Source organism: Phaenicophaeus curvirostris, chromosome 14 (genome assembly GCF_032191515.1).
Source record: "Phaenicophaeus curvirostris isolate KB17595 chromosome 14, BPBGC_Pcur_1.0, whole genome shotgun sequence".
Classification (NCBI taxonomy): domain Eukaryota; kingdom Metazoa; phylum Chordata; class Aves; order Cuculiformes; family Cuculidae; genus Phaenicophaeus; species Phaenicophaeus curvirostris.
The window spans coordinates 1,083,155-1,110,885 of record NC_091405.1 but is presented as its reverse complement, the minus strand read 5'-3'; the positions used below and the strand labels follow the sequence as shown (position 1 = coordinate 1,110,885).

The 27,731-nt window shown below is 44.5% G+C and overlaps 1 long non-coding RNA gene across 1 annotated transcript in view; it reads right to left on the bottom strand.

Annotated features, from left to right (window-relative positions):
• Positions 1–27,731, bottom strand: part of LOC138726520 (uncharacterized) — a 118,348-nt gene that overhangs the window by 46,681 nt on the left and 43,936 nt on the right. The window contains exon 2 of the long non-coding RNA XR_011338453.1: positions 16,284–16,382. This is a non-coding gene — a long non-coding RNA (uncharacterized lncRNA). The remainder of the gene's footprint in view (positions 1–16,283; positions 16,383–27,731) is intronic.

Below are 27,731 nucleotides of genomic sequence, written 5' to 3'. Positions count from 1 at the left end.
AGAAACAATTCACTCCTTAGAAGAATGGTGATGTTTTGGGGCAGAAAACAGCTGCATACTATAAGCCATATTGTAAGTTGCATTGGAAATGCTCCCAGGATCACAGAATCATGGGGTTGGAAGGCACCTCTAGAGATGGGCTGGCCCAAGCCCTCTGTACAAGCAGGGTCTGTTACAGCAGGATGCCTTGGAGCATGTCCAGTGGTGTTCTGAGCAACTTCAGCAATGGAGATGCCACATACTCAAGGTAACCTGCTCCAATGTTTGATCATCCTCAGACTGAAAAAAAAAAAAACAAAAAAAACCCCCACGAAACCAAAATACTCTTACATTTAAACACCATTTCCTGTATTTCAACTTGTGCAGGCCTGAAAAGAGTGGGGCTCTGACTCCTTTACGCACTGCCATCAGATACTGACATAAACTGGTGACATATTGCTTAATCGTTCTCTTCCCCAGGCTGATCAGCCTCAACTCTCTTTGCCTTTCTCCATATGCCACATTTTTCTGTGCCTTAGTAATCTCTGTAGCCCTTCACTGGACTCGCTCCAGTGTGCCCAAGTCTTTCTGCACTAGGAGCCCGGGCCAGGACACAGACCCTGGGTGTGCCTTCCCAGTGCTGAGCAGAGGGTCAGAATAACTTCTCTCACCCAACAATGCTCCTCCTAATGCAGCCCAAGATACCATTGGCTGCCTTTGCTGCAGAGGCATTGAGCTGACTTGTGGACAGTCTGTCATCCACCACAAGCCCCACATCATTCTGTGAGACCTCCAGCTTCTGGGTAGCTCTGGAATACACAGACATTGTTTTCAAATCTGCATAGCTAAGCTCAGGCACATAAATCCACATTGGGCATCAAAATAAAAGCAGGCTGCTATTCCAAGGCACTGTACACCTACAGATCCCAGTGGAGAAAAGTGGAAGTGTGATTAAAGCCCTATTTCATGTTTCCTGGTTGCTTGCAGCAGAGCCTTCATCATCGAATTGTGTATAAACTGAGTCTCTGTAAGATACTACATTTCAACTGAGCTCTGACAAGAACCACTCAAGAGAAAAGCACATTTTCTTCCAGTTTATTCTTTTGGTTTCAGTTGTGATAAGCTACAAACCTATTGTCGGATAGATACCATGCAACACAGGGGCATGCAGCTTTAATATAACTCATCCTAAAACAGTGATCTCTATGGAAGATTGGATAATGCTGCACTATGCATGAGAATATCGATTTCTTTATGAGCAGCCCCACCACTGCCATGTGCTGGGAGTATGAATTAGACATGATGAACATAATAAAGCAAAGACATGAGCATTTAGGATACCTTTTAATACAATGCTTGCCTGTTCCTGCGTTTAGAATAGGTACCTGCATCCATCCTCTTATTAACCATCACTGACCTCCATCATTCTTGAACTCTTGTTAAGGTGAAGAGCAAAAAAAGGAAAAATCAGATCTTGCTGCTAAAGCCCAATGCCTGACCCCTGGGGTGCCCAGCTGTACAAGACAATTGCAGAATGTAAACGCAGAAATGAGCAGTACAGAAATGCTTATAGATGAGGAAATAATATGATTTTTGTTATGTCAAGTGAGACCCAATTTATAAACAGAAAAAAAAGCTTCTTGATGTGTGAGTGAGTGATAGAATCATAGAATCACAGAATCACCAGGTTGGAAGAGACCCACCGGATCATCGAGTCCAACCATTCCTATCAAACACTAAACCATGCCCCTTAGCACCTCGTCCACCCATGCCTTAAACACCTCCAGGGAAGGTCAATCAACCACCTCCTTCGGCAGCCTGTTCCAGTGCCCAATGACCCTTTCTGTAAAGAATTTTTCCTAATGTCCAGCCTAAATCTCCCCTGGCAGAGCTTGAGGCCATTCCCTCTCGTCCTGTCCCCTGTCACTTGGGAGAAGAGGCCAGCTCCCTCCTCTCTACAACCTCCTTTCAGGTAGTTGGAGAGAGCAATGAGGTCTCCCCTCAGCCTCCTCTTCTCCAGGCTAAACAACCCCAGCTCTCTCAGCCACTCCTCATAAGACCTGTTCTCCAGCCTCCTCACCAGCTTTGTTGCTCTTCTCTGGACTCACTCCAGAGCCTCAACATCCTTCTTGTGGAGAGGGGCCCAGAACTGAACACAGGATTCAAGAAGCGGTCTCACCAGTGCCAGAGTACAGAGGGAGAATAACCTCCCTGGACCTGCTGGTCACACCGTTTGATCCAAGCCAAGATGCCATTGGCCTTCTTGGCCACCTGGGCCACTGCTGGGTCATGTTCAGTCTCTGTCAACCAACACCCCCAGGTCCCTCTCCTCCAGGCAGCTTTCTAGACAGACTTCTCCTAGTCTGTAGCTGCACAGGGTTGTTGTGCCCCAAGTGCAGGACCCAGCACTTGGCCTTGTTAAACCTCATGCCATTGGACTCTGCTCAGTGGTCCAGCCTGTTCAGATCCCTTTGGAGCCTCCCGACCCTCCAGCAGATCAACACTTCCACCCAGCTTAGTGTCATCCACAAACTTGCTAAGGGTGCACTCGATGCCTTCATCCAGGTCATTGATAAAGACATTGAACAGGGCTGGACCCAGCACTGAGCCCTAGGGAACCCCACTTGTCACTGGCCTCCAGCTGGATTTCACATCATTTCCCACCACTCTCTGGGCCCGGCCATCCAACCAGTTTTCCACCCAGGAGAGTGTGCGCCTGTCCAGGCCAGAGGTGACAGTTTCTGAAGCAGAATGCTGTGAGAAGCAGAATGCATGATGGGAGGCAAGACATTGCTCATGGTACAAATGAGTACAAAATATGATACAAGGGAACTGTAGGGCTCTCAGGAGGAGTAATGCATGTGCCGTTATCATTTTGACACTGAGGATAGCAGCATATTCATCTATATTGAGTTGCAGAGAACCTGCGGCCACCCTTTGTGAATCCTGTGGGAGGTTATGTACATGGTATAGTTTTGAGTAGATCTTTGGAAGATCCTGGAGTTCCTCATCAATAGCAGGACCAAAGGCAGGGCTTGTGCATACTAAGGCAGGTTTGGCAGAGCACCACAGGAGTCCTGATTTGAATGCACCAGGTCTTGATCTCTGCATATCAGAGCCATTTCACATGCTCATGCCTGCAAGGCCATGGCTGGAAAGGCACAGAAAGGGCATGAGACACATAGTGGTCAGCACTGCAGAGAGCAGCAGGAGCTCCAGCAGGGTACAGCGCAGCTACTTGCACTACAGGCAAAACAAGACGGAGACTCTGCATCAAAAATACGTAATATTTTTCTAGCAGTTGGTAACATTGCCTCCTTTATCCCTTAGGTAAATGCAACTGTGTGTGATACTAACCCTTCATTTTCTTTGGCTTTCTTCCCCATTGCCCCCACAAGCCGTCACACCTTGGACAAGTCTTTTGAACCAAGCATTCAAGCAAAGCTGTCTATCCAGGGCCTAGATCTCAGGACAGAAACCTGGGCTGATTGACAGCTTTTGAGATATGACAGAAAGCTGCAAGACTTGAAAACTAGTGTCCAGACCAAATTTACATTCTGGAGGCTTACAAATCCCATCCTGCTGGTAGTAGCATAGTCAATTGACCAGATGCCACCAGAATTGGGGTAAAGGTGTTTTCTGTCAGCATTCATTACAGCCTACACCTACACAGAGCTCCCAGAGTTTTCAGAAAAGCCATGGCCAGTCCTGTTCCATAGAACCATGTTCAAGGCAGATGTTATGATGCCTGCGCCATCACAATGCCAAAGAGCAGCTGGGTTTGGAAGACGAAAAATACTTTCAGATGCAGGAAATCTCCAGGAAGGAATCAAAGTTAAGTTACTCTGAAAGACTGACATGCCTTCAAATCTACTGTATAACACTTACATATATATCGATTTTCACTTTTCCAAGTACATGGATAGGATTTGAAAATCAAATCCCATTTGGAAGGTGTACTCCCAACACATATTGCAACTGTAATGCAAACACCAACCACCTAGACAAGAGGTGACCAAGAGATGGCAGGTACAATGCTGAGCTTGCAATGCTAAATGTATTTGTTTTTCTCTGCCATTGCTTTAACAGAAGGCACTGATTTTTTTCCTGTTGCACCTTCCTAACCTTGCCAATCTTTGAATTTGGGATTAGAGCAATGAGTAGTTTGTGTCTTCTGAAGAAATAACAAAATGCCATGGCTTTCAGACCTCTTATCTCATAGATCCTTAACTCTTTTACTTCCAGTAGTCCCTACGGAAAGGATGAGGAGCAGATGAACACTCAGGAATTTAGCAGGTTAATAGTATATTTTTCAACCTAGGGCAAGGGACAAAACAAGTGAGCTAAGTGCTGTGAAGCAGCACACTTAACTTTGTCTCCTGATTTCTGGACCCAGCACATTAAAGCATGGTGTTGCTTTTTTATACCTGCTGCTGCTGAGAGAATGCATAATGATAAAACCACCAGCTAAGCTCTTACATCATTTTACAATCAGGCATCTCAAAAACTGTTTATCTGATCAGCACCAAATTCTGTCAGAGCGTTGACATGTGCATTTCTAAATAATTTCAGTATGTCAACCTGAATAGACACACAGAATCAGAGAGTTAATTATCTTTGACAACTTTGCCAGCTAATTTCCTATTTATATGTACTAAACTAGGGGCCTTTTTTATCCTTCCTTGTCACAAAGAGTTTATCAATCAAATCAAGGCCTAAAATTGGCTGCCAAGGCAGTCTGCCATCCCAAAGGGGAGTTATCCATTTGAAATCTCTCCAACTGCCTAATGACAGCAACATTGACATGAAACATAACAGGCATTGTTTTTTTGTTGTTTTTTTCTCTCTCCCTACCCCCTTTCTGTCTCTCCTCGAAGCGGACATTGCCTCTTTGGGAGGAGGCAAAGCTCAGACTGGTACCTCCCCTGCCCTCCCACGTCCTCCCTGCTTCCTAAACATGCCTGCGCCTGGATTTGAGCTGTCAGGACCAGGTTTCGGATGCACACAGTTCACCTCTGGATCTGAGCTGACAGAACCTGCCCATGTCAACTCCATCCTTGTCTCTGCCAATTCAAGCACGCTAACTGAGAAATACGAACGATGTTAAAAACTACCCACTTCTGCTGACAGGCATTAGATGGTGGAGCTTTCGGTGCTTGTTGTCACTACTTTTCTCTGACAGGAAGTTATGTTTTACTTTAATAGCTATATATCTCCTCTCTAGTTCCCTTTAACTGGGTGGAATTTTGCAAGGATACCAAGAGGTTGTCACTTCATTGGTGCACATTGGTGTTATCCCACATCAGGGAATTCCTACTTATAGACATCATGGAAAATCTTGTTATATTCCACGGAAAAGGCAATGGAAACAAATATGGTCCTTGCTTATACCACACCAGAATTTTCTGCCTCACCATGGGTGGGGAAAGGCCAAGCAGTCAGAGGCTGAATCCTCATGTGCTGATCCCACAGACTGTTTCTCTAAGGAACTGATAAAAGAGAAAGAATTGCCTGCAAGACCAGGACAACCCCTCATGCATCTCAGATAGCACTGGAGGTAGCAAGGTTCATCACACAGGATGGTGGTACTCACAGTCATGCTATCCACACCAGTTAAAAATAAGGAAAAGTATAGAAGTCTTTAAAAACATTAAATTGTTGCTTAGATAGTGACCACTTTTGGGTCAGACAACACAGGGAAAATGATTATAAGAGAAAAAGACAAAAAAAAAATGGTGGCATTTGCATTCTTGAAGAATTGTTCATTTCTCACCAATACAACTAGGCTGACCTAATGTGGAAGGGGCTCAGCACTCTGTCTTGCATGTGTGCTGTGCACTGGAGCTCCAGAGGAGACAGAATACCTACCTCTGGTGTGCCCTCTGCCCTCTGAGTGTCAAGGCACTTATATCTCAAGGTTGTTCCCCCTTAAGTGAGCCAGGGTCACAGGGTCACTCCAGTGATTTCTTAAATTTGTGGGTACTTTCTGTCTTTAGAATATGGCTCCCTTTTTAATTCTAACCTCTTATTCCAAAAGTTGTCTGCTCACTTCATCAGTTTCAGAACAGCATGGGCACTGCTCAAGCCAGCACCACTAGCTGCAAAGAGTGGCTGAGCATACATTGAAGCAGGCATTGGAGATATGCACCCTGCCCCTTACTGGATGAGGTCTCCCAGCAGATACAAAGCATCTGGATGGAAGTGCCTCATTGTAATAAGGTCTTGAAAGCAGATTTTATGTTATTTTATTACTTACTATCTAAAAGAAAAGGCGAGAGGGAAAAAAATGACTGGCAGATTCTTTAATGTCACCCAAAGGCCTCAAGGGCCCAATTAATCAGGAAATATGTTTGGCTTTTGGACTTCAGCTGCCCATTCCCTGGGGCCGTGGTGGTGCGGGGGTTGGACATATGTTACTTGCTCACACTCTTAAGAAATTATACTTGCATGGGGAGTGATACCTGCTAGTCCAGAATTAAGATGTCAAGACCTTCTCTCATTCAAATGCCAGCGCTCTCAGATGGAATGTGTCTGGAGAGGGCCCCAAAACCAGCCAAACATCTTGGTTCATAACCTTCGCCGTTCCCACAAGCAGCTTCACGAAGATCCAGCTGTTTGGGAAACACAGTGGAATAGGAAATAGGAGAACGTGCAGTCTTACATCCTCCTCAATTGTCACTGAAGAGTATCAAGTGACTCACAACCAAATAACTCAGGTAATAAGAAAAAAGATTTTGTGAACTCATGATACTGATGGTCATTTGAAGTTCTCTCCATGCCTGAGGAGTCAGGGGAAAAACCTCTTTCGCTTTTGAAATCAATAACAAAAATAAAGCAGGAAGGGTATTTCTCCCTAGATACACAAGCCAGGAATGGCTTTAAGTTGATAAAGCTGAGCTGGTTTCTTGGGAAAAAAACTGACATCAATCTAAAAGTTTCTGAGTCTTTCTTACCTGGATTTCTTGTCCAGAAGATTTGGAATTTTTCAAAATTGCCAACAAAATCCAGTCATTTTAGCACCATTAAAAGCCGAACTTGCACTCACAGAAAATACTCTGGCAGCCAAGATGTACTTTTCTATAGTTTATTCTGGGAAGCACAAATAAACTTTTCACCTGCTGGTTGTTCTCAGGAATGTATGCTTCAGATGGCAAGACCCCAGGAACACTAGATTGCTTTCATCTACTGAGGCATCAGAGCAAATCCCAATTCCGAGCTCCCATCACCTGCAGAATGGAGTGTTTTCAAGAGGAGTACTTCTGGACCAGACACACAAAGAGGCAGGTGCATTCAGAAATGTTCTGTGTGTTCTGGTAGACTTCCAGTGACAGATATCACACAAGTTCCAGTGGCAGAACAGCTCTTGGCACAGCGAGGGGAGTGACAATGTGGGTTAATATTGTCTGTGCAATGGCTATTATTTTTATTTCCCTGTTTCTGGAAGACAAGGGCTCAAAATTATTCTTAAATATGGAGTGAAATGACTGTGCCCACCCCCTGGAGACCAATCCTTGGTGATTAATGTTGGTGCCCTTGTTACCAGTAGTTCTGTTAGTGCTGTGAAGGGCTCCATAGAGTGAATGAAGGATTGCTAATGATTCATTGAATGCACACAGAAGTCACCAGGCAGGAAACATTGAAAAGCCAAGTTCTCATCTTCCCACCACATTAATAAAGCTCCTGCTACAGCAGTGCAAGGTTTGACATGCCAGACAACCAATGCTCAGCAGGGCACTAACATTAAAAGGTGCAGATGACTTCTGGATGCTGCTTTTGCTGAGACTCTAGCACACACTGTTGTGGATGCAGATGCATATCCAGTAGAAGTTGGGCAGCGATCAGCAATTCCTTTCACATTAGCTGATATTGAACATCAGTCATTACAACCAGCGGAGTCCAGGTTGGAGCCAGTGACCTACAGGTGAAAGGCTGCCACTTCCCAAGCCAGTAATCATTACATTTTGACACAACCAATTATTCAGAAACAGTCACTCAGAGCTCAATTAAAATTCCGGTATTGTTAACCTTTTCATTGCTTCTCCTTTGTCTCCTGCACATCATGCTTCCCAGCCTAAATAAACTGAACTTTTTGTCACTACACTATATAATACTGTACTCAAGCTGTCAAGACTGGCTGTAGTCACCTCTGTCACCATCCCTGCTCTCCCCATGTGCTCACTCTGGCCTTTCAACTGCATTTAAGTGCTCTCCCTGACAGACACTGATAACATCACCAACCACATGCGCTGACAGAAATTGCTTCTGTCAGAATTCACTCAACAAGTCAAAAACTAAGGAGGTATGAGAGTTTGGTTTAGACACCTTACCTGTGTGATGTACGTTATAATTAACTCTCTGTCTAATACTGAAAAGCTATTGATAAGTTTCATGGCCTTTGAAGATTCGCATTTGTAACAGCAAACCTCTCAAATGAACACATTTAGCAATGGCTGCATTCTTAATGTAGCGAAACAGCAATGCCAAATATTTATAGAGTTTCTATTAAAAAAACTACACATACCATTGTCTGGTTTTGCTTTCATTTGGAATGTATTGTCTATTAAGTAAAAAAAGACAGACACCCTCCCCTGCTTTCGTACACCTCCAGTGCACGTTGGCTGCTGTGTAGAGGCAGGTCATCTCAGACCCCAGCACACATCTCATTAAAATAATGCAACCTACTGGACAACCTACTGGACAACATCGAATCATTTCTGCAACCATTCCAACATTTATCACATCTACACAGTCACTCGTCAGAAACAAAATGCTTAGTCTCCCACTCTGGGCTCACTACAATGGATTCACTTAAATTTTTTCTCTGCAGTTAATGGTTACAGACAGATTCTGCACTGACACCCCACCTTCTGTGTCACCACTGAAGTCTGCACTGGGAGGTGATGGGCTGGCGTGTCAAACACTGACCACAGACGGCATGCAGTTCCTACGCAGCTACTGAAGATGGTGAACAGAACGCATAATTCCCCTGTATCACCTTCATACAATCATTTAAATACAGTTATTTAAATTATCTTTCTTCTTTTAATACAATGGTTTTTTTGTTTAATCTTGAGATTGATTTTACGTGAAAACTTGTCCCCACCCTTTTAGCAGAGAGCAATCTCTGAGGGATTTTATTAATAATTATTGCAGTCCCCTCAATCATCATAAGCACAGACACAATGGTCTTGCTCTGACAAAATGCAGCCAGAGACTGATGACAGAGTTGGCAACCTTGTGTCTTGCGTTGCAGGTAGGTGAGGTGCTGTCATTTTGATGACAAATGTGACACTGGAGCTGGCTCTATCATATCACCACAGCAAATCTTGCATCCATGTTTACACTGAGAAATACTTCTTTGAGATTTATTTCATAACTTGCTCATGAGCATCTGCTTGAAGTTTGGGGGAGAAGTTGAAGAGAACATGATTTTAAAGAATAATAATAATAAAGCATTTCAGCTTCTTTAAACTACAAGAGTATTAAGAAAACACAAGTTAAGCGGTTTATGAAGCTTAAATTTTTATGAATGTTCTGGGGTATTGGTATAATACTTAAAGAAAGTTCTTCTCTCAGTGTACATTTCTGTAAGTGCATAACAATACCTGCTTAAATTACAATTTACCCAGGAGACCAGGACATCTCTGAACTACTTGTCTGCTTTATCATGCAAATTTTTTATTTATCCTACAAACATTCTTAGGGATAAATAATACACAGTTTAAAATTATATATTATATGTTAAATATAAATATATGAGCAATATTTGAGAGATTGAAGACTGCAGATTAGGTTTTCTGGGCCACTGTAAATGGAGAGACTTTAGTAACTCCAAGAACATTTTTCCAGATGTATGGTATTAGCTCTAAGACAGGGCTGTGGATTCTTTACAGATCATTATATCCCTGATGTTCATTATATCCCTGATAGGATGCAATTTATGGATATACTGCATTAAAACTGCTGCATTAAAACCTGGTGTTCTTAACAGGCCTTGGCCTCAGAAACAACTGGAGCCACAACCAACTGCTGTTTCTGCTCTGTAACATAATTTAATGCACAAGGAAGTCTCCCGAGATGAGAAGATCGCTTACTTGGAGCCCAGCGATTACCCAGCAACAGCCTCTTTGCACCAAGTTTCACAGCAGAGTGAATGCAGTGAAATGCTGCCTGCAAGTTCAGATGGGCACTTCTGTTAGTATTTGTTCACTTCACTCAGTTTTCAGTCATCTTCTGGGATGCCTGTTGCTGTAGATATCTGGAACTGGCTGTTATGCTGCTATATCTCCTGCTCTCACCTTTGCAAATAAAGATAGATTTTTCTGTCTGCCGAAGAAGCATAATTTGCTTTTTAAATTATTAAGATGTACATTTCTTTATTACCAGATCTCACTCAAAATGGTGAATGCAATCATCTGGGTGACAGTTTATGACTCTATTTCTTCCTGGATATCCATGCCCTCTGACCCAAGTTGTACCAGACTGGGGTTTTTTCCGGCATTTGTGAAATGATTCATCTGATTGTTCCTTTCTGTTCTAATACTATGCCCAACCTGGGAGGTGCTGGGGTTTTTGCCAGCTTTGGGGCTGTTTCTAATGCTTCCTTTTTTTTTTTTTTTTTTAAGCAGATATTAACTTCTGTAACGTGGGGCACTGTGGAAGCTTCCTCTGGCTGCTAGCTGATCTGCCTCTCAACTATCAGGTCTTATTGTTAACCACCTGACAAGAAAAGGTTTCATTGTTTCTTGTCATTGGCTGCTACAGAAAAAGATTACAAATAATTTACTGAACAAGCTGTGTGTTGACTGAGGATTCAGCTGACAGTCCATGATGTTAATGGTGATTAGTGAGGAATTCAAGAGCCTCTGAAGTTCCCTCTTAAAATCTACAATTAGGTTTGCCCACTTGATACTACTTTCTCTTGAAGGGAAAACATGACCAGCTCAAGATCTGCACATCAAAATCCAGCCTGGCCTTCTTTTACTTTGCCTTGGATTCAACCTTCCTAGCAACTTAGGGCATCATTTCTTCCTTACACATTTACTTTCTCCTCTGTCAAGAGGAATCAAAAGTTTTGGTGCAGCACTTGGGGCTGATGCAAACCAAATGTAAGAAAACCTGACTGTTTCCCAAAGGTTCAGATGGGTGGGAAAGAGGATGCTGCTGCACAGGTTATGATCAAGCACCATCAGGTCTGAGCAGCTTCTTAGCATATTCAATTTCAAACTAAAAACATTTGCCACCCACGTCTCTCAGTGAAGGAAAAGTTCAAAGACATCTGCTTGGACCCCTTCTAGAGCATTCATTCATTGACTTGTCTTTTAGGTCTAAGTTGAAAGAAAAAGACTCTGATCTCATTATGAGACGAAATGGTATATTCATATTTGGGAAGCAGAGCCAATATTACACAAAAGAAGACCGACACATTTTATACCTGACTGTCAGGACAAAGGACGTTCACCAAAATGGCATGGATCTGTATAATCAATTCCCATGATCATAAGTGGGTTTAAACAAAAGTAATATAAAAGAATTCATACATGATTGAATACAAAGTACTACATTTTATTCTCCTACTAATATTACCATTAATTTCAAAAATCGAGGTCTCATCAGCAACTCTTTAACAACTATTTTGACCATGCAAAATACTTCTTTTAAAACCAGATTTTATTTAACACTCCAGCAGCAACTTCAAGACAAGATGTATGTATTGTAATACTCCTTGTTAATGAGACGCAAATGGATTGCAGGCTCTCTTTGGAGTTTGTACTTCTCGAGCAGCCAAGAATAAGCTATATATCATAGGAATTTGGGACAGGACTTCAGGGAGACAATAAACCAAGGCAGGGATGAGGAACCCATGAGACTGCACCTTCAGCCTCCTCATAGCATATCATTGCTAAGGTGAGTCCCACCCACAGCACAGACACAGCCCTCCCACTTACAGCCCTCCCATTTCCAGGATTTCAATCACTGGAATAAAGGACAAAACCTTTATCTCTTTTCTAAGTAATTCTGTGTTTTGCTGCTGAGTCAAGTAACATCATGACGTCTGCCAAAAAGGATCTGCTACATTCTACTACTCTTTATTACATATTTTACCTTCTATCCTCACACTCCACTTCTGCATAGGTATAAAACTTACACAATATAATTAAAATTATGTCATTTTATGCAAAATTCATATTTATATACATATTTATTAACAAAGTTCACATTTAAAGATCTTAATAATACTGAACTGCTTCCTTTCTGTCCACCATTCCTAGATAGATGCCTCTGCTACACCCTCAAAATTGTCTCTGTCATAAGGCCTCAAGCTCTGCCAGGGGAGGTTTAGGCTGGACATTAGGAAAAAATTTTTCACAGAAAGGGTCATTGGGCACTGGAACAGGCTGCCCAGGGAGGTGGTTGATTCACCTTCCCTGGAGGTGTTTAAGGCACGGGTGGATGAGGTGCTGAGGGACATGGTTTAGTGTTTGATAGAAATGCTTGGACTCGATGATCCGGTGGGTCTCTTCCAACCTGGTTATTCTATGATTCTATGATTCTAAAAGACAAACTTCAGAACTTTAAAGTACTCTCTGAGTGAAAATGGAGTAAATTCAGATGCTACAGAAACTTGAAAGAGTCAGTCGTGTAAGTACATTTTTGGAGACACAGGATTCTTCGCCTCCAAATACACAAGATGCTTTTTTCCTTGTCTGCTAAATGTAGGTCTAGAGACAAAAGGAATGGGAAACAGATCTCAAACTAGCTGGGAAGCCACACAGAGCAGAGAAGCCCCCTGGAGAATGTAAAGTGGCTGATACTTTTTTGTTTGCTTGAAACAGTCTTCAAGCAGCTTCTCACTAATGCATAGTTTTAAGTCATCACAGGTTTTGGAACCAAAGTGGTTTCTTTTTAATAATAATAAACACCAGCAACAAATAGCAAAGCTCATCATCCTAACTCCCAGGTGACAAACACCAAATATGACACTGAAATCCGACTTCGGGAGCATTTCACATCACATCCTCAGATGGAATGTGGAATAGTTCTATATCCTCCAAGAGAGTTGCACTGATTTTTATCACCTTAGAACCTGACAGTGTAACACAATACACTCACAGGAAATCTAACGTTCCATCAGATAACTGGTGAACAAGCCCTTTAGTTTTCTCTCTGATATCCCATCTCTTTGCTTGCCACAGGCAATTAAGTGTCCATCATTTGTTTGAACAACCAAACCAAAATAATTACAAATGTATGTTACACTACAACAATCGCATATTAACAAGGCATTGGGGCCAATTAATCGTTATGCCATCAATATCTAATTTGCATAAAACTATTCTCTTTAAAGAGTCCATGTTTGGGGTGACAGGGTTACCTCATTGATTATGGAAATGCCCCGTCAAGCTTTGCAGAGGCAGTCAAAAAGAATAAAAAGGCCTGTCTGTTTCCAGTCCAGCCAACATCCTACAGTGACGAGGCGAGGCAGATAGAAGGAAAGAAGGAAAGAAAGAAAGAAGGAAAGAAGGAAAGAAGGAAAGAAAGGGAAGAGCAACAATGTGGGCTTAAGTTTCAAAAGGCTGGGCTACAGTTCAGGCTTAGAGGCAGAAAGCTGCAAGAAGCCAAATCCAGAGCATGTCAATTCACAGGGCACTGTCAGACTGACTCCTTCCCAGCTATTTCACCTCACAGACCCCAGTAACACAGCTCAGAACCAGTGTCATCATTTTCCATTTTACCTAGAACTTCCTTAAAGGTGCATCTAACAGGAGATATATGCCACTTAAGCCACCAGTAAAACAATACATTCTCCTTGCAATTTGGGATATCAGTGTTCCTGAAGACTTTCTCTGAAGGAACGCTGGCTTCTTCAGTTAGCAATTTTCTCCCTGAATCCTGCAAAGAATTCTCACACTGACTGTGGGTGATAATTGTAATTGGGATATTTTTCCACTCATCCAGCTGGACTGTGGATTAAGCTCCAACCACATCTGCTTGGCCCTGCAACAGAGGCAAGGGGTTACCCACAGACTAGCCACCCAATGACATGTCCCTGGCACAGCCCAGAGTCACCAGGTAGCTGCTGGGACACAGCAAATAGAGAAAAGGATGGCCTCCTCCTGCTCATCCTTCCAAAACAGAAAGCAGAGGAACTTGGCTGTACTGGTGGATAAGAAGTTCAACGTGATCTGGCAGTGTGAACTTGCAGCCCAGAAAGCCGTGAGTGTCATGGGCTGCATCCAAAGTAGTGGGACCAGCAGGGCAAGGGAGGGGATTCTGCCCCTCTGCTCCACTCTGGTGAGACCCCACCTGGAGCCTGGTGTCCAGTTCTGGAGTCCTCAGCACAAGAAGGACATGGAACTGTTGGAGCAAGTCCAGAGGAGGCCACAAAAATTATCTGAGGGCTGAAGCATCTCCCGTATGAGGACAACCTGAAAGACTTGAGGTTGTTCAGCCTGGAGAAGAGAAGGCTCCGGGGAGTACTTAAAGAAGCCTCCCAGTACTGAAAGGTGCTCCAGGAAAGCTGAGGAGGGGCTCTTGAACAGAGAGTGCAGGACAAGTGGGAATGACTTTAAGTTGAAAGAGTAGAGATAGAAGAAATGTTTCCCTGTGAGGGCAGGGAGGCCCTGGCCCAGGTTGCCCAGAGCAGAGGTGGCTGCCCCATCCCTGGAGGGGTTCAAGGCCAGGTTGGATGGGGCTTGGAGCCCCTGATCCAGTGGGAGGTGTCCCTGCCCATGGCAGGGCATTGGAACTAGATAGGCTTTGAGATCCTTTCCAACCCAAACCTTTCCATGATTCCCTGATTCTGTGACTCCAGTTTTGGGTTGATGCAAGTCAGACTTGCTTTTATTCCCAGGCCTGGGTAATACAGGACTTACTGAATGTTATTCTTTCAGAATCTTTTTTCCCTTAGAAACTGAGAACTAAGTCATGATACAAATAAGCCTCCTAAAGGATAATTAAGCCCTTTCCTATAGTAAAGGAAAGGTATAGAAGATAGATTTATTTTTCTCCAGAGTCAGTGAACAAGCCTCTAACATGAAAGAAAAAAAACAAAAACTCTCATCTCCAAAAGCCAGGATTTACTGCAGTTCAATGTTTTCAGTGTTGCAGTACAGTGGACAGCAATATACCAAACACCTAGACCTGGTTTCAGACTATCCAAAGTACATATACCTACAAAAGAGACCAAATATTTGTCAATTCAGAAGAGAAAAAGTCCAAGCAACAAGGCCATCAAGTAGAGAAAGCAGAAGACTTCCTATGGCAAGTACTGCAAAAAATCCTCAGTGTAGCATATGTTATACCTGCAACACATTTCATACCTTATTCTCTGTGGAGGGCTTTTCAACACTGAAATGGGGGACAAGGTGAAGAGAAGGGAGTTTAAAGTGTGAGCTGCACTCTCTGCTCCAGAAAGCACAGTATGCTGATTCAAAAAAAACATTTTCAAAAATGCCTGTGGGTAAATTTGAGCTGCCCACAGCTCCCCAGGGGCAGTCGAACTTGCTGTCGAGCCATTTATGTGGATTTCAGTCAAATTCTAATTTTAGTGTTCATTAAACATGGGTAATTCCCAAGCCAATCCCTGCATCACCTAGTATACATAATACCTCTACAATATAGGTCATCCTAGCTTGGAAAACATATACCAACATCAAAGTGTAACCATTTCATTATAAATATTAACTTTATAAATAATTAGGAACTTCTTAATTCTTTACGAGATGCTGTATAATCACAAATGTTTAAAAAACATTACAATGGGAAGAGGGGTGGATGGTTATGGACTATTAGCATATATACACATATAACACACACACATCCCCATATCAGAGAAAAAAGAGGTCTAAATATGCTGTGTCTGTCTACTTGAGGCAGAAGGAAGGATCTTTTTCTGAAACATAGGCTGCTGAGGAGGAAGTCTGGTCTCTGCTTCAACTAAAAGGAAGCCTCAAACCTGCTGTTGTAATGAATACTCTCAGCTTCTACCTGTTCTCTTCAAAGCTCTTTGGTGCAGGTAGGTCCTCACCACCAAAGATGCTGTTTTGAATTTCATTTGTGACACTAGGGCTGACAAAGGACACAGTAGTGAGGTTGTGAGCATCCTGTACGAAAGTTTAGTTCTCCTGGAAGCTGTGGAGGCAGGGGTGTAAGAAGTGTAACTTCATCCTGCCTTAACCTTTCCCCTTGCCATCCCTGGTCCTGTGACATTCAGGCTGCAGGACAGTTACTCTACTCTGTGTCTATACCAAAACCTAGCACTTCTTTCATGAGTTGCAAAGTAAGCACACATTTTTACTTACGTTTTCGGTCCTGCAACTGAGGCATGGAGACATTCATATGCTTTCAGAAGTTTGCTGGAACTTGAGTGACCAGGCTGGAGAGAGGATGATTCTATGACTCTGAATAAATGAAGTAGAAAGGTTATACCAGAACTCATAAAATAACTAAAACTGGACAACTACGTCAGAGTAGGCAAGTCTGACACAGAAAGCAAGGAAGAAGTAGAAGTACACTGGAAGTAGAGACTGTATTGAAATGAACCCTGCAAGAGGATCCACTTCCACAAGGACACAGATATATAATTTTATAGTAAAAGTTGTATTGGAAGCATGGACATCTGGAGCACCTCCCTTAAGAGGACAGGCTGAAAGAGTTGGGCTTGTTCTGCCTGGAGAATAGAAGGATCCAGACAGACCTTAAAACAGTTTCCAGTACCTAAACAGGCTCCAGGAAAGCTAAGGAGGGGCTCTTGATAAGGGATGGCAGAGATAGGACAAGGAGAAATGGTTTTCAGCTGAAAGATGGGAGATTGAGATGAGATCTTAGGAAATGTTTTGCTGTGAGGGTGGGGAGGCCCTGGCCAAGGTTTCCCAGAGAAGTCATGGATGTTTCATCCCTGGATGGTCTTTAAGGTCCCTTCCAACCCAAATCATTCTATGATTCTATGATTCTACGATTTCCAGTGAACTTCAGAGCCTTGTGGGAGAAGTGAGGGGTGGAGGATGCCTGGGGCACAGCAATCACGAGACAATAGAATTCTCAGTTCTAGGAGAAGCAAGGCAGAGAATGAGCAGAACAGCCGTCTTGGACTCCCAGAGAACAGATTTTGGCCTGTTTGGAAGGCTGATTGATGGAGTTCCTTGGAAGGCAGCCCTAAAGGGCAAAAGAGCACATAAGGGCTGGATGCTCATTAAGAAGGAAATCATAGAATCATAGAATCATAGAATCATAGAATAGTTTGGGTTGGAAGGGATGTTAAAGATCATCTAGTTCCAACCCCCCTGCCATGGGCAGAGACACCTCCCACTAGATCAGGGGCTCCAAGCCCCATCCAACCTGGCCTTGAACACCTCCAGGGATGGGACAACACAACTTCAGAGAACTACAAAGATGCTATTGCAAAGCCAGAAAGGGGCTGAGTTGTGACCGAACATATCTCAGAGCAATAATGAAACTCTGACAACTTCAAAGGTGCCTGAACAGCCAGATACCATTGCCACACTGGTCGGAGCACTTGCCTGACTTAGCTGCCCTGCTCCCAGCAGCCAGCCTTGCTGTGTATCACCAGAGGCCCAGGTGCTGCAGGGATCACAACACGGTGTCACTCGACACTGAGCTGTTGGTGAATGCAGATGGGCCAGGTGACTGCTTCAGATGGCCCCAGAGAAGCACATACACCTTCCCCCACCCCCTTAAATAACTCTCCATAGAACCATAGAATAGTTTGGCTTGGAAAGGATGTTAAAGATCATCTAGTTCCAACCCCCCTGCCATGGGCAGAGACACCTCCCACTGGATCAGGCTGCCCAAGGCCCCATCCAACCTGGCCTTGAACACCTCCAGGGATGGGGCATTCGCAACTCCCCAGGGCAACCTGTTACAGGACCTCACCAATCTCATGGTGAAGAAATTCTTCCTTATGTCTAGTCTAAATCTGCCCCTCTCCAGCTGATACCATTTGCCCCTTGTCCTTGACCACAAGCCTCTGTCCTTCCCCTGCTTTCTTGTAGCCTCCTTCAGGTAATGGAATGTTGCTATAAGATCTCCTTGGAGCCTCCTCTTCTCCAGGCTGAACAAGCCCAATTCTCTCAGCCTGTCCTCGTATGGGAGGAGCTACAGCCCTCTGATCATCTTTGTAGCCTCCTCTGGACCCGTTCCAACAGTTCTATATCCTTCTTACATTGAGGATTCCAGACCTGAATACTCCAGATGAGGTCTCACAAGAGAGGAACCAAGGGGCAGAATCACCTCCCTCGATCTGCTGGCCACGCTTCTTTTGATGCAGCCCAGGATACAGTTGGCCTTCTGAGCTGTGAGCACAAATTGCTGGCTCGTGTCAAGCTTCTCATCAACCAGCATCCCCAAGTCCTTCTCTGCAGGGCAGCTCTCAATCTTGTCATCCTCCATCCTATACTGAAATCGGGGATTGCCCCTACTGAGGTGTAGGACCTTGCACTTGGCCTTGTTGAACCTCATGAGGTTTGCACTCCTCCAGCCTGTCCAGGTCCCTGTGGATGACAGCCTGTCCTTCTGGTGTAGCAACTGCACCACTCAGCTTGATGTCATCTGCAAACTTGCTGAGAGTGCACTTGATCTCACTGTCTATATCATTGATGAAGATATTAAACAGCACTGGTCCCAGTACTAACCCCTGATGGACACCAGTAGTCACTGATCTCCACCTGGGCATCAAGTCATCGACAACTACTCTCTGAATATGACTATCCAACCAATTTCTTACACACCAAACAGTCCACTCATCAAATACATATCTCTCAAATTTAGAGCGAAGGATGTTGTGGGGGACCATGTAACAAGCATAAGCATAAGCATAGGCATCATGACCATGAGCACCATTTATTGCTTCCTTTGAGGATCATCTACTCCTAATCCAATAGTTGCATTTTAAATATAAACCTTTGCCCAGCATTAATGTAAGAAAGTGGATTAAACATAGTCTGACTGCTTGCATTTTAACAGCTCCATAGCTCATGTTGTTAATGTGCTGTTGGGTTTCTTTTTATTAATTTATATTGATTTTAAGTGCTCAGAAAAACAAAGCCTGACGGAACAAGCTCAAGCCAGGCAAAGCCTTGATCAGCAGCAGGTACACGTCCCCACAGAGCACTGCCAGGGGAACTCATTTGCAGAGAGCAGCCCACCTGAAGTTTTGCTGCCAGGGCCCCAAAAGTGAATCGTCTTCCCAAGCCAAAGCATACCTTGCATTTCTACAAGGTAAGCCAGCAACATTGTAGAGATCAGGCTGGCGTCACTCTGCTTTTCTTAGTCTCACTCTAACCTAAGAAAGACTGCTTTTAATTCTGCTTGCAAGAAATCAACACATAAACATGCAGGTCTCTGTTTGAGAAAGAGAAACAGTGGCTATTGCAAAAATCAGCAGAAAATTTTTAAAAAATAGTAAATTCCACAGACTTCCTGCACTGAGCAGGCGATGTACTTATAAGTGATTTGCTCAGGAACTTTAGAGTTATGCAGTTCATGGCCAACTGCTTCCTATCACCTGGAACCCAGATCTTCCTTTCATCCTTCCCTCCAACAATTTTGCTCAGCTGCTCATTCACAGTTATACAACCTTGCCATTCCTAAGCAATTCAGGGCAAATGAGGCTAACCACTGCTGCTCAGTACAGCTGACTCTTCTCCCTTCTCCAATCTTACTTAGGAAATAGCTGTGGGATTTATTATTTGGGATGGGATTTCAATCCATCACGCTCCCTGCTCAGGCACATGTTGTAATTTATTTACATCTACCTCAGCCACCCTAAGGACGAGTGGAAATTTGTCAGTCACCATCCTAGGGCACTCGGATGGAGCAAGAGTCGAGTCCCACACAAAGGACATCTTTAGCTTTCCTTCTGTCCTGGTCCCTCACTTGCCCTGGATCTGGTTGCTTTTGCCAAGCTGTTAGCTAAACTAGCCTTGCCACTTACAGTAGCAGAAAGAATGCAACAGAAAGTTGTGACTGATACTGAAAGCATCACTAATTCACTTGGAAGGACGCAAATAGGAAAGAAGGAACCAATGGGTGAAACGGAGGGAAGTAGAAAAGTATCTATTTCTGAATGCTAAGTATGTTTAAACTAGATAACAAACGGGTGGAAAGAGGAAGAGAATTGAGAACTACAGATGAAAATAAGAAACTAAGAACTGTAGAAAACTGTAGAAGGATATAGATGTCAGCATAATTAACAACAATAAGAAGAATTTAATTTTTCTGTGTTAAAAATGTGGAATCCTAAGAATGAAGTGGAAAGATGCTGAAGAAGGCAGACATGTTCAATAGGAGGAATAAGCTTTGTTCAAGGCTAAAAGAGGCATAAACATTGGCAAATAGTCAAATATTTACAAAACATCACTCGCAAAATGAAAAAAAAAGTGCAAGTTGGGCAAAGCTGTATGTGTTGAAATGTCTCCTTCCACATGAGAAGGGGCTGGTTTGAAGCAGCTCTGGTTTGAAGCAGCTCTCCTCACATTCAGTATCGCAGTGAACTTTACAGGCTATAAAGCTTCACAGAAAAAACACTTCTTGATTAATCCATATGGAGCCTACCACCATCCAAGTCATGCACTCATGGGAATGCTAGCTCTGCTGCAAAATAAACTTGAGCCAATGCTAACAGAACACAAGAAAAATAAATCTATTGGGAAATCCAGAGTATCTTTCTGATCCAGTTGTGTGATTACATAGCTTATTCAGCCTCTTCATTTTTCACTTTGTAAAACGAGGAAAGTAAACATCCCTATATGTCTAGTTGGTAAAGTTAAGAAATCATCTAAGATACTCAAGGACTTGCATTTTTAGAGTGTTATGCACAATGCTATACATTATCTAAACCTCCTTACTCAGGGAAGAAAGATTTACCTGTCTCATACGAGCACCACACACATCTCATAGCATTTCAAGAAAAAAAAAAGATGGGGGGAGGGGGGCTGGGAAGTGCTCTGAGGCCATTTAGATTACCCAGGAAAATCAAAAGGGAGTATGGCCTGCAGCTCGTGGCTGTCAGTGGGAGCTGGAACCTACAGCCCTTTGAAAAGCTCAGCTTAAGTATTTCTTGGTTTTGACCCAATAAATTCTGCAAAGAAATGAATAAATGCCTCACTTCAGTTCCTATCATCTCTGCTCCCTCCCTTGCTGGCAGCCCAATACTGAATTCATTAAATTTCATTAAAATATACATCTGGTTCCTGCTTTTACAAGGCAATGAAATCTGCTGGTCTTTGCAGAGCAAGTTCAGCTGCTCCTGGTTTAATGTGGCCTTTCTGGCATCAGGACCTACAATGTCTGAGTTAAAGATTCCTGTACTCAGCTGACAGCAGGTTCCTGCAGTCCAGCTAAAGCCTGTGCAAGGTGAAGGTCGGCTTAATGACAATGAAGTTTGGTGCTCTGGTACATGCAGAACTGGAAAACTACAACTCCCATATGACACCCTGCAGAATGGAGGGCCAAAACGGGACTGGAAACATCATCCAGTTATACAGGCCATGAACTCGAAAAGTTCAGGTGGAAAAAAAATAATTCATTCTTCATTGGAAGATGAGTATCTTTGTGACAATAGTGATGTTTCCTCTCAGAAAATTCCATTAACAGAAAATAATTAGAAAATTCTGTGGTAAAAGTTCCAGGGGTAACTGGACACCTCATATGACGCTGCACACACTTGCCAGTCTGTATTCACTCTCAAGGGTGCAAAGTGAAGTGAATTATGTTAACATTGACAAAAGTTCTTTTTGGCAGATCCAAAATACATCATTTTGATTGGGAGAGATTCTGCTGGGATAGGTTCACAGGGATTTGATGTTCCATCACAGGGCTGCAAGGAAGCAATGTGTTGCTTCCTTTCTTTCTCTGAAACTGAGCAGCTGGGCTCTACTGTCAGATGTGGAAGGTTCAGGAGACTTAATTCCCACTCCACCAAGAGTCACAGTACAATCTCATCTGATAAATGACTGTGAACTGCTGGACACTCCCAGGCTATGATCTGTCAGCATCTCCTTCTTAACAATGATGGAACAACTCTACTTGGGTGAACCAGCAAGTCTACAGCACATAAAACTGCTCTGTATTTTTATAAGGCACAGGTACAGATCCCACTGGAAACTGAGGGTGAAATGCAGTAATGCTGGAATCTTATTCTCCTGTAACGTGAAGTTAAGAAAGTCAGAAAATTCCAACCCTGAAGATGCAAAGATTACTGCCACCTTTTTAAAAATAAGCACTTAGCCTCATCTGCAAAGGCCAAAAACTCCCCACCCCACTGCACTCTCAGACATGCTGCCACCACCACTGGAGCCCACTCACTTCTTCTTGGAGGCTGAGAAAGGTCAGGGCTTAGCTATCTTGATTCAGAAGTTTCTGTACCTTGATAAGCGGCAATTTTCCACCTCCTGCGACCTTGAGAAGCCCCGTTCCCTCCGGGCATTCCAATAGTTGTAGAACAGGGAGTGCAGTAGGAAATGAATATGATAGAGTGAAAGTGATTCTGTTGTCCTTTCACACTCCCTCCGTGAGATGTTGAATGTGTCTGAATGTGATCCATGAAGACATTGATCCCCTGGGAAAGCAGAGAAGTGTAAGGAAACTTCAAGTGCTCTTTACCCAGACCTACCTACAGGAGAATGCACTGAGCACTACAGTAAGAAGATACATACGTTATCGATAGCCCCATGTCATGGGACAAGTCACAGCAGAGGTGAGGGAAATCAGATGTGTCCTGGGGTTCTGGAGGTTACACAGTCACTAAAACACTTTCTCCTTGAGAAATAACAAGTAAACTGCTCTCTGTTGTGGTCTCTTTAGCTGCCCTGTGTTAAACTCAGCTGCAGGAGAAACAGAATGTGAGACAGAACAGTACATTAACAGTACATTTTAAAGGGAAAACTGCAGAGATAGTACTCTATTTTAAATCTGTCAAGTCCATAATTAAAAGAAATATGTATGATTAACTGTAAGAATTTTCTGCTTATGTTTAAGTCCTAAAGAATTAAATCAAAATCCTTAAAAGCCATTGCTAAATGAAGGAGTACACAAGCTGGCCCTATCAGTGCAGTCTGTCACCAGCACAGGTTTTATCCAGCTTAAACCACTTTGTTCTTTGATCAGAAAGAGTGGCTTGAGTGGGTTTATGTAGAAGGCTGGCAAGTTTCTCAGCTAGGGCAGCTGTGTGCTGAGCTCATCTCAGGAGTGATCCTGCTTTCCTGTTCCCCTCTCTCCAACCCCCAGGGCCTGATTTCACAGAGGTCCTGTCAAGCAGCAGGAGTTATGTTCCGGTCAGCAGGGCGACACACAGCAGTAGACATGACAGAGTTCAAACTAGCTCAGCAGTCTACAATGAGAAGCAGTACATGGGAAAATGACAACGTTCTACAGTTTCCCCTCATTGACTCCAATTCTCACTTCTTGAGGACCACCATGACATGTCTGCTTCAGGACAAGTGCCCGGTCAAACCAGGAAGATGCAGGAGAAAGTTCCTTCCAAAGGCACCGCCTCTACTCCTCACTTCTGCCTCCTTCTCTCCCTTCAATCGCACACCCTTGGCCCACCCTCAGACAAGCTGCATGTGGCTTCTGTGAGCCCAGGGCTGGCAAAAGCCACTGCTGACCTACTTCCAGCATGAGATCTGCAGCAATAAAATGTCTAAAGGAGGAAGGTTCTCATTTGATGCCAGGTCAGGTTTAAGGCTCAGCAATCCATTCCAGTAGCACACATCATGCCAGAGTATGGCCTTCACTGGATTATCTAGAGCACTGATGTGCAGAATCAGACTTCACTGTCACTAATTGCATTACGGGACCAAGGACTGAAGCTTTCCAAAGCTGCCTTTCTCTTAACCACAGTGATCTGCCTTATGGACCAGGGGGAATGAAAGGAGCATTTAAGCCACAGAAATCAATAGCAAACCCTTTCTGATATTAATGATGACAGATTAGGACATTGCTGTCTAGGAAGAAGTGCCTGCAGGATCACACTTGTGTTTAGCTTCTGTTTTCTAGGAGGGACTTATTGAACGTGAAGCTAAACACCTTGTATAGATGCCTTGTGTGTTTATTGTCCCAAGGCTTGAATTTTTGCAGTGGTTGTTGGTGATACAGGTCTTCAGTGATGCCATTATGGACTTAATTCAGATCTAAATTTGATTGGCAAATTCACCGATTAGGTTTCTAAATAATCTGGAGACCAGTGGAGCCCCTAACCATGAAAAATGTGACACTGCTCTTTGCTTACCAGCTGGGGTCTCCAAGTTCTTTGGGCCCACAAAGTGACAGTTTTTCAAAATATACAGAGACTAATATTTAGTTTCAGCTGGCAGAGCTCCATAAAATGGTTTGGACCTTACAATGCACTTAAACCCTTTGATAAACAGACTATATAGATTGAGCAGATGGTGGTTCAGGAGTTCAAAATGCTCAGGTTTCCACCTGAACATACAATAACCTGGAGGCAGAAGCAGAATAACATCTGAACAGGTTGGAACTATGTCTAGGATGTCACAGAATCACAGAATCACAGAATAACCAGGTTGGAAGAGACCCACAGGATCATCGAGTCCAACCGTTCCCATCAAACACTAAACCATATCCCTCAGCACCTCATCCACGCATGCCTTAAACACCTCCAGGGAAGGTGACTCAACCACCCCCCTGGGCAGCCTGTTCCAGTGCCCAATGACCCTTTCTGTAAAGAATTTTTTCCTAAGGTCTAGCCTAAACCTCCCCTGGTGGAGCTTGAGGCCATTCCCTCTTGTCCTGTCCCCTGTCACTTGGAAGAAGAGGCCAGCACCCTCCTCTCTACAACGTCCTTTCAGGTAGTTATAGAGAGCAATGAGGTCACCCCTCAGCCTCCTCTTCTCCAGGCTAAACAACCCCAGCTCTCTCAGCCGCTCCTCATAAGGCCTGTTCTCCAGCCCCTTCACCAGCTTTGTTGCTCGTCTCTGGACTCTCCAGAGCCTCAACATCCTTCTAATGGTGAGGGGCCCAGAACTGAACACAGTATTCGAGGAGCGGTCTCACCAGTGCCGAGTACAGAGGGAGGATAACCTCCCTGGAACTGCTGGTCACGCCGTTTCTGATACAAGCCAAGATGCCATTGGCCTTCTCGGCCACCTGGGCACACTGCTGGCTCATATTCAGTCGGTTGTCAACCAACACACCCAGGTCCCTCTCCTCCAGGCAGCTTTCTAGACAGACTTCTCCTAGTCTGTAGCACTGCATAGGGTTGTTGTGCCCCAAGTGCAGGACCCGGCATTTGGCCTTGTTAAACCTCATACCATTGGACTCTGCCCAGCGGTCCAGCCTGTTCAGATCCCTTTGCAGAGCCTCCCGACCCTCCAGCAGATCGACACTTCCACCCAGCTTAGTGTCGTCCGCAAACTTGCTAAGGGTGCACTCGATGCCTTCATCCAGGTCATTGATGAAGACATTGAACAGGGCTGGGCCCAGCACTGAGCCCTGGGGAACCCCACTTGTCACTGGCCTCCAGCTGGATTTCACACCATTTACCACCACTCTCTGGGCCCTCCAGCCAACCAGTTTTCCACCCAGGAGAGTGTGCACCTGTCCAGGCCAGAGGCTGACAGTTTCTCAAGCAGAAAGCTGTTAGAAACTGTGTCAAAGGCTTTGCTGAAGTCCAGGAAGACCACATCCACAGCCTTTCCCTCATCCAGCAGCCGAGTCACTTTGTCATAGAAGGCGATCAGGTTAGTCTGGCAAGACCTGCCTTTTGTGAACCCATGTTTACTGGGCCTGATCACCCAGTTCTCTTGCATATGCTTCATGATAGCACTCAAGATCACCTGCTCCATGACTTTCCCTGGCACTGAGGTCAGACTGACAGGCCTGGAGTTTCCTGGGCCCTCCCTGCGACCCTTCTTGTAGATGGGCACAACATCAGCCAGCCTCCAGTCCAGTGGGACTTCCCAGTCTTCCAGGACTGTTGGAAGATGATGGAAAGGGGTTTGGCCAGCACATCCGCCAGCTCCTTCAATACCCTTGGGTGAATCCTGTCCGGCCCCATAGACTTGTGGGAGTCTAGTCGGGCTAGCAAGGCTCTGACCACCTCCTCTTGGATCACGGGAGCCTCATTTTGCTCCTCTAGCTCCTGGGTTTGTACACAGACGGAACGACCCTCCTTACAACTAAAGACTGAGGCAAAGAAGGCATTAAGTACCTCAGCCTTTTCCTCATCCCCTGTTACTGTTGTTCCTTCTGTGTCCAATAGGGACTGTATGGTCTCCCTAGTCCGCCTTTTATTATTTATATATTTGTAGAAAGATTTTTTGTTATCTTTCACAGACTTGGCCAATCCAATTTCTAGCTGAGCCTTAGCCCTTCTGATTTTTTCCCTACACAATCTCACTTCCCTCCTGTAGTCCACCCAAGAGGCCTGTCCCTTCTTCCAGAGCCCATAAACATTTCTCTTCTTCTTGATATCCCTCAAGATCTCTCTATTCAACCAAGCTGGCTTTCTCCCCTGCCAGCTTTTTTTCCGGACCATGGGGATGGCTTTCTCCTGAGCTGCTAGGACCACCCTTTTGAAGAGCTCCCAGCCCTCCTGGGCTCCCTTGCCCTTGAGTACTGTCTCCCATGAGACTTCACCAACCAGCCTTCTGAAGAGATCAAAGTCTGCCCTCTGGAAATTTAATGCTACCGTCTTGCTAACCACCCTCTTCACTTCACCTAGAACAGAAAATTTTATCATCTCATGGTCACTTAGTCCTAGGCGTCCACCTACCGCCACATCCCCTACAAGGCCTTCTCTGTTCACCAACTGCAGGTCCAGGAGGGCACCATCCCTTGTTGGTTCATTCACCAGCTGTGCGAGGAAGTTGTCTCCCACGCACTCCAGGAACCTCCTAGACTGCTTCCTTTCTGCTGTGTTGTACACCCAGCAGATATCAGGCAGATTGAAGTCTCCCACAAGAACGAGAGGCATTGATCTAGAGATTGACCGCAGCTGTTTATAGAAGAGCTCATCAGCTGCTTCTCCTTGGTTGGGTGGTCTGTAACAGACTCCCATCATAAAATCTACCTTCTGGTGGGCTCCTCTGGTTTTGACCCACAGGCACTCAACCTCCTGATGGCCACAATCCATCTCAATGGAGTCCAAGTCCTCCCTTACAAAGAGGGCTACCCCGCCTCCTCTCCTACCCTTCCTGTCCCGCCTGAAAAGCTTATACCCCACCATAGCCGTACTCCAGTTATATGAGTCGTCCCACCACGTTTCCATGATGGCAACGACATCATAGGCTCCTTGCCCTACGACAGCTTCCAGCTCTTCCTTTTTATTCCCCATGCTGCGTGCATTGGTGTAAATGCACTTCAGCTGAGCTGCCGAGCCTTCAGCCCTCCTAGAGGGAACAGGGTTCATTCCCAACTGCCTGGTAACTGGAGTAGTTAACACCAGAGTGCCTGCATCTCCCTTAGCACCCCGAGGTGTGTTCTCCCCCACTTTTTGTGTGGTGAGGTACTGGTGGTCCTCGCCCGGGCACCCTCTCCCAATCACCAATTCCCCATGTCCAGGCTCGTTCCTGTCTAGCCTGGGCTCAACCCCCTCCCCCTTCACATCTAGTTTAAAGCTCGATTTATGAGCTTGGCTAGGTTTTTAGCAAGGGCTTTAGCCCCCCTAGGAGACCCATGTGTCCCGCCCTTAGCGAGAAAGCCTGGGGGTGCGTGAGCCCCCCCATGATCAAAAAAGCCAAAGCCCCTCTCCTCACACCAGTCTCGTAGCC